Raw genomic sequence first — 7,243 nt, forward strand, 5'->3', positions numbered from 1 at the left:
GTGCTGTTCAGCCAGTGATGCATGAATTTGGTGTTGAGTACAGTGTATCAGATGATTAACTCCTATCAGTCTTTTAAGCACCTTCTTGTTGTCAGTATCACTGATTTTACTGAATGATTTAATAGATGCATACAAAATTATGGGAAATTTAGGGGCACCAGTTAGTCAAATGGCATATCATTGGACAGCAAGAACAAACAGAATACCAATGTGACACAGAGAAAATGCAAAGCAGAGGTGGGACTTGAACTCCTAAGCCCTGTGGCATGATACAACAATACTACCCATTGCATGATGTGCAAAGATGATCCAGGCAGCAGACTCTAAACCTATTAGATAGTGCTTTGTGGGAGAGTGGGGTGCAGTCTGTGAACAAACTTAAATTGGGTTTGCTACTGATTAGCATTTCTAGAACAAGTTTTAATAATTTGAAATGTGACTCTCCAAGATAACATGGGTCTGGGGAAATAGATAGATGCAACGGGCCAGATAGATGCAACAGGAAGAGTTTTTGGAGGGAATAGTAGTTAGTCATTGGCAAAAAAAAACAGTCGAGGCAAACAGGCATAGTGGATGAAGTGGAAGAGGAGTGAGGAGAGGGACCCGACATGCACTAAATATTAACATCAGAAAGAAAAGGTAGAAGGAACTTAAGAGATGTGAACCTTTCAGGCCATGAGCTGTTAAAGATGTTGCCCAGAGTGGAAACACCAGAGTGTGGCACCAGTGAGGTGGAGATGGGTCAGCCTCCAGCATTCACGGCAGAGTTGTGAAGCAATGGAATGAATTTGCAGAGTTAATACTGACACTGTATGTTATGCCGGTGCCACTGTCACATTTCAAGCACCGTAATAGTCAGTTGGGTTGAGATTATGTTTGGGTGCATGTATCATTTTTCATACCGTCCATCCAGAGATTATACCCTATTTCATGGTATTTTCAAAAGCTATTCTGGTATTTTGAAATCTTGGCAGGGGAGATCTCCATGATAAGATTCGCTGAACAGAGATCACGAATAAGCTTTTTTATTCTATCATAGGAAACAAAACTGGGAAAGATTTGCAACTTAAATGATTGTTTCTTTTCAAGATTTTGTACTGTTTGTTAAAAAATCAGTGAGAAATTGTGAGAAATTTAAAAGACTGATTGAGGAGGAGAAAGACAAGGTTAGGTTGGGGGCATGCACTGGTTCAGCATGTAGGTGAGCCCACCACATGACGAAACACCTTGGGACCCAGGTTGGAGATCCCCCCCAGGCCTACGCGCAGTCCAGTCCCACCCTCCAGAAGCGCCCATCTATCTGCCGCAGTCAGGCGTTATGTGGGAGGTTCCCTCGGCCTGGTCCAGCCGCTTGGGTCCTCAGCAATGAGGATCCTGCGAGCCGGATCACCCACAGGGAAACGAGCCACATGGTCACAGTGCCGTAACTGAGGCTCCTTCATAATACAGGTAATGTGCTTCATTCAGGACTCCTCTAGCAACCACTCGTTCAACACAAAGTCAAACCCAAGGATTCTTTGAAGAGACACAAAACCAAAGGAATTCAGTCTTCATCTGGATAGTGTCCATATTTCACAGCCATTCAGCAACAGAGGGAGCACCAAGACCCTAAAGACTGGACCTATGTCCACTTATGGGGCCACTCCCCTTTGCCAACGAACTCATGACCCCCCATGCTCTCGCAATCTGTCTACTGACTTCATAAGTAGAGTCACCAGAAATACGTTGCTGCCACTGTAAGTGACATTCTCTCTGTAAACAGACTCACTGCTGATGGCTGTGCCCAAGAAGTCTGGATCTTTGTTTTTATCCAGAACACTCGCAAACCAAGACACTCACACTCCCTGCTCAGTCTCTGGAGAGCTTCGATCTTAGCCTGTTTGCCATAGCATCATCAGCAAAGCCAAGATCAGTAAATCTTTCCACACCAACAGATGTCCCACAGCGGCTGGACCCCATGACCTTGTCCAATACCCAATCCATGCAAGCATTGAACAGAGTAGGTGCATGAAGACACCACTGATGAACCCCAGAATCCACCGGGAAGAACATAGAGGTTCTGCCTCCACTTTGCACAGCACTCACAGTACCAGTGTACAGGCCATGCCGCCAAGCAACTTCAGAGGGATCCCGTGAAGTGTCAGGATGTCCCACAGGGCAGTTTCATCAACTGAATTGAATGCTTTACAAGAATTGACAAAAGGTACAAAGAAACCCTGCCGATATTCGCGTTTACGCTTGATGAAAACCCTCAGTGCCAGGATGCAGTCAATGGTAGACACCTTAGGTGTTAAATCAGATTGCTCTGGTCGCTGATAGGTTAACAAGTGATCACAGATCCTGTGGAGGATGACCCTTCCCTTTCGAGGCAGGGACCAGATGTTTCGTCATCGTTCATTGTCTTTTTTTTTTTATTTACTATAGCTGGAATGCTAATTCTGGCATCAACCCCTAAATTTTTTCTTGTAAATTGGAGGCCCGCTTGCAGAGCTGGATGCAGTTAAACGTCACACCCATTGAGGCACTCTCTACAGTAACAGGGCCAAACAAAATAAGCTGAAGAAGCCTCTTTCATTATGTAAAGAAAGACAAGAATAAAATCCTAAATGAGGCCATCTAATTGATTAAATGAAGACTAATGACCTTATGTCCATTATCTGGCCTAGGGATCTATTTCTAGAGCTCAATTGACTTTGATGTATGTTTTTATTGAGTTTAATTATATTTTCACTGACCCATTCCTCAGAATCTCACTTAAAAAAATCGTTTCTTTGTGATAAATTGTATTGCGATGTCCTCCACAAGGGCTTTTGTTTAAAGATAAATTAAATTAAAACAAGCCCCCTTTTTACCACAGACATTTAACCGGGCTTCTTCGAGGGTACCTGCTGATCACAATCATTCCCAAGTCGCAGTGCATTATGGGGCGGATTGTTATAAGTCGGCAAGTTCTGTGGCCACTGATGCAGAGCAGGTGTTATTATTCACGTCGATACACATGCACAGTATTTTTAAAACATAGTAGGAACAACTTGTGTCCTTGGTTGTTCACACAACTGACAAGGCAAAAAAGTAGACAACGGACTGTCCTTCTGTAGATTCCCTGCATGGAGGCAGAACCAAGGATGCACTGTTTCCGATGTAACAGAGTACTGTTAGAATTAGACGTACTGACATCACGTTATCCAGCATCCAACGATGGTTGAAAGTCTGTTACAGACATTTGTATTCTGGTAGGTGTCAAGGTCTAAATTGGTGTTGGAGATCACTTTGCAACACAAGAAATGATAACAAAAATAAGAAGTAATTGATCGTGAAAGTGGAAACAAAGGCATGGCTTTTAAATCACCAATTTAAACAGCACATCCCCATACAGACTAACTCCAGTTCCAACACTCAGTCCCACATTTACTAAAAGCAGAATAGCAACCCCACACAAATGTGATTTATTCTGATTCCCTTTTAACCTGCTGGTTCCTCCAGGGTGGTCGCGCACATGTGCCACCCCAATGCGACAGATCTAGAATGAAAATGTGAATGTTTTTTTTGAGTCTACATTCAACCATCAGTTCAGGGCTGTTTCCTTAGTAGCAGCTGTCATTCAAGGTGAACGCAAGGATCTCAAAAATACAATATCATTTACTAATGTGTTTCCTACAGTAACACCTACAATATACACGATTTAAATGTGCAAAAACTACAGACAAGCAGGACAGACAGATTATACCTCTGCACAAACAGGGGCTTCTAAGAGACCATGGCAAATATTTTTTCTGAGGTCTAGATTTTCTTAACAAAACACTACAGTATTTATATCTGTATCCATTATTACTTTGATGGATTAACCTTAAGCACCCCTCAGTTAATATTTTTTCAAGTATTAATGTTACAAAGTATCACAGACCATAAAAAGTGCTTTGATTAATGCCTTAGCTCAGTAGTTTATGAAAGACCCTCTAATTAAAACCATAAAAATTATCTCTGAAGTTATTAGTCACGGTTGAGGTACACATTTATGATCTTTTATATTGTAGTATTTTTATTTTTAATCTTTGGCATATTTGTGTGCTGCTGTCTGTCTGTGTAATAACCCGTAAATGGGCGTTGTTACTTTGTGCATTAAGTAACAGTGAAATGCTATTGGTCAGTTTCATAATCGCTTTCCACTGCCTTAAGATTTCAATGCACCAACAATGCACTGGACTCATTTGCTATTGACGTGGGTGCTGGACAGGAAAATCACAACTACATCACGCTTGGCACTGGGTGTAAAATATGGCCCACTGTATTTTTAATAACATATCTAATCAGAGGTAATGATTCTGACAAATGAAAGAATTAAAGTTTATTATTATGATTATTATTATTAGAGAGAAAGAAACACTACATATGTACATTAGATTTCATTAGATTTTTTACATCTAAATTATTTATCCCTAAATGGAAGATGAAATAATAGCTAGCATTGAAATATATATGATCCATTTCTATCTCTATTTAAAATTTCCATAATTTCTCATGAAAACCTCAAGTTCATGTTTTACGTAAATGTTACATCAGATCACAGGATAATTACTGGTATTTAAATTACAGAAGTTTCCATTACGATAGTTGGAGCTCACTGTGAATTTATGAATGATGGTGAATATCAGTACTTTAAGGTTATGAATTATGACTGGTGTTCAACCACAGTGATGCAAAAAAGGCAGGACCAGAGCTGTCAAGATTAGAGAGTGCAGCTGGTCTGTAGCATCCATCCATTTTCTAAAAGTGCTTATTCAGTGCTGGGCTGCAGTAGAGGCCTGGACTCCATCCCAGGAAGCATAAGGCATGAGGCAAGGGATGCTCTGGACAGGACATCGGCTCATAACAGGGCGCACATACATAATTTAGAGACACAAATGCTTCCAAAGCATGTCTTTGATGTCTTTTGAGTATGGGAGGGAACCCACATGATCACAAGGAGAACATAAGCAGCAAGCTAGACAGATGCAGAGTCGCTATCCACTGAGCCAGGACATACAAAGGGGTGTATCCTACGATCCCATCCTGACTCAAAACAACATACTTTCATCTTAATTAGTTACATAGAATTATAAAATAGCGATGTATAGTATCATATGATCATTTTAAAATATTCACCATTGTGTAAATTGTTCAACAATAAAACTAAAGATTACTTAATCACAAGTGTGAGGATTGTAAAGTCATTTCCTAGAAACTCAATCTCTCTCTCAGGAAAATAAAAATCATCCGTCATCTTCCAACAACTTATCCAGCATTGGGTCACGGAGAAACATAAATCAATGTATAAAACATGCATCCATTTTTATGTGCACATGTGCAGTTTTCTTGAGCATCAACACCAAACAGTATTTACAGTGAGTGTTATGTAACCACCCTAGGCTGTGCAGGACCACAGATTTCGGTTGTGTCTTTGACGTTCCTCGCAATAGTTAAAGTCTGCTATAATCGTTTTTCTTAGTATTTCATTAATATTCCATAATATTCTGTTTCTCAGGATTCTATTTATGTACTGCATATTTTTTTTGTTCACACTATGGGAACTGTCTTTGCACCTTGTCTGTGTTGCACCGGGTTTATCTGTGCTCTCTGTACCCTGCACACAAGATTTTCCCTCTGGGATCGATAAAGTTCATCCAATTCTAATCTAAATCAATCTACTTCTATGTCTTATCAAAATGGGCAAGAATGCAATTTGACTTTAGAAATTTATTGTTGGTGTTTGGTGCGATAAAGAGATAGATATAACTCTAAATAGCAACACTGATCACTGGTTAGATCAGCTGTCTTTTTTACAGTGTGAGCTACTTTAACAGGGAAATTAATCTGGGGACCTACAGAGTCGTTACAGTATCTTCTGCAGAACAGAGAATGGGGGATGGGAGGTGGGATCTTGGAATGTCTTGGCAATCGGCCTGTTGTTTACGATCAACTAATTGGCGCCCAGTCAATTAGCTGAATCTTCCAGCCAAAATGGCATAAGAGTACCTGACAGTAGCAGATACTAGTGGGACTGGTACACCAGCTAGGTAAATTTGCTAACTATCATTAATGAAGAATACCGTACCACCGCAGAAAAACATGGATAAGGACACTGAAACCTGATATTCTTTACCAGATCTTGATGCAGGATGCAAGAAAACTGGACATTATAATACACTGAAGCTTTCATAAAATATTTTAACAGTCTATGTCATTACAACGTAACTCAATGGGGTCAAATATTAGCATCGAAGTGATGAAAAATGCAAAAATGAACATCCCTTTACATTTCCAGAATGACACACATTACAGTACATACTCTCACCTTAGTAACATTTTTAAATGTATCTTTTACTGCTCTAAGTATGAGGAATATTCCATGTCTTGTTCAAAGCACCACACAATAGGAGTGGCCATTTCTTGGCCCAGAGAGGCCAAGGCCATCTCAAAGGCTGCGTGGGTTTCAGTGTGTAGTGGCCAAGGTACGGCCCACAGATCTGTATGCCTGATGCTTCCAGAGGGCTGAGTTCGGCCAAACTCCAGGCTCAGAGGTACGGCCCACAGATCTGTATGCCTGATGTTTCCAGAGGGCTCAGAGGTACGGCATACCCTGCTGAACACAGACCTAGCATCTGCACCAGCGGGTCACCTAGCATTCAGTAAACCAAGCTGAACAGGTACACGTTACAACTAGCCAAAGCTACTTTCACAAAAGCTTTCAGAATCAATTTAAATGTGTTAAATTATAAACAAATCATTGACAACCAATACACTCAGTATCCACTTTGTAAGGTACCTCTATACAGGATCAGATAGGAGTGCTTTTTCTCAGCAGAATCTCGGTTGGAGAGATTGTATACTCAAGTTGGAGAGTTGTGCATTCACAGGTATCCTATTTCCTGTTACCGTTAACGAGTCTGGCTGTTCTCCTCCGACCTCATTAACAAGGTGTTTTCAAAGAAAGCGGCGTGAAAATCACACAGCCTGGCTGCTGCAGTGCTTAGCCACACAATAGCGAGCAGGTGTACCTAATGCACAGGCCACTGAGTGCATGTCTGCATATTCATAAATAAACGTAATACAAAAAATCTCAAAATGCAATGAACACCTTTGGAACGACATCATTTTACATTTGGCATGTAAAGTTTCTCCCTCCAAAGAGTTCACCTATTCCAAAGAAATAAGGGCTCCCTTATGAGAAGTACAGCATTCCTGCACCAAAAAAAGACCATACTGG

The sequence above is a fragment of the Brienomyrus brachyistius genome, chromosome 1, assembly GCF_023856365.1.
Source record: "Brienomyrus brachyistius isolate T26 chromosome 1, BBRACH_0.4, whole genome shotgun sequence".
Lineage (NCBI taxonomy): Eukaryota > Metazoa > Chordata > Actinopteri > Osteoglossiformes > Mormyridae > Brienomyrus > Brienomyrus brachyistius.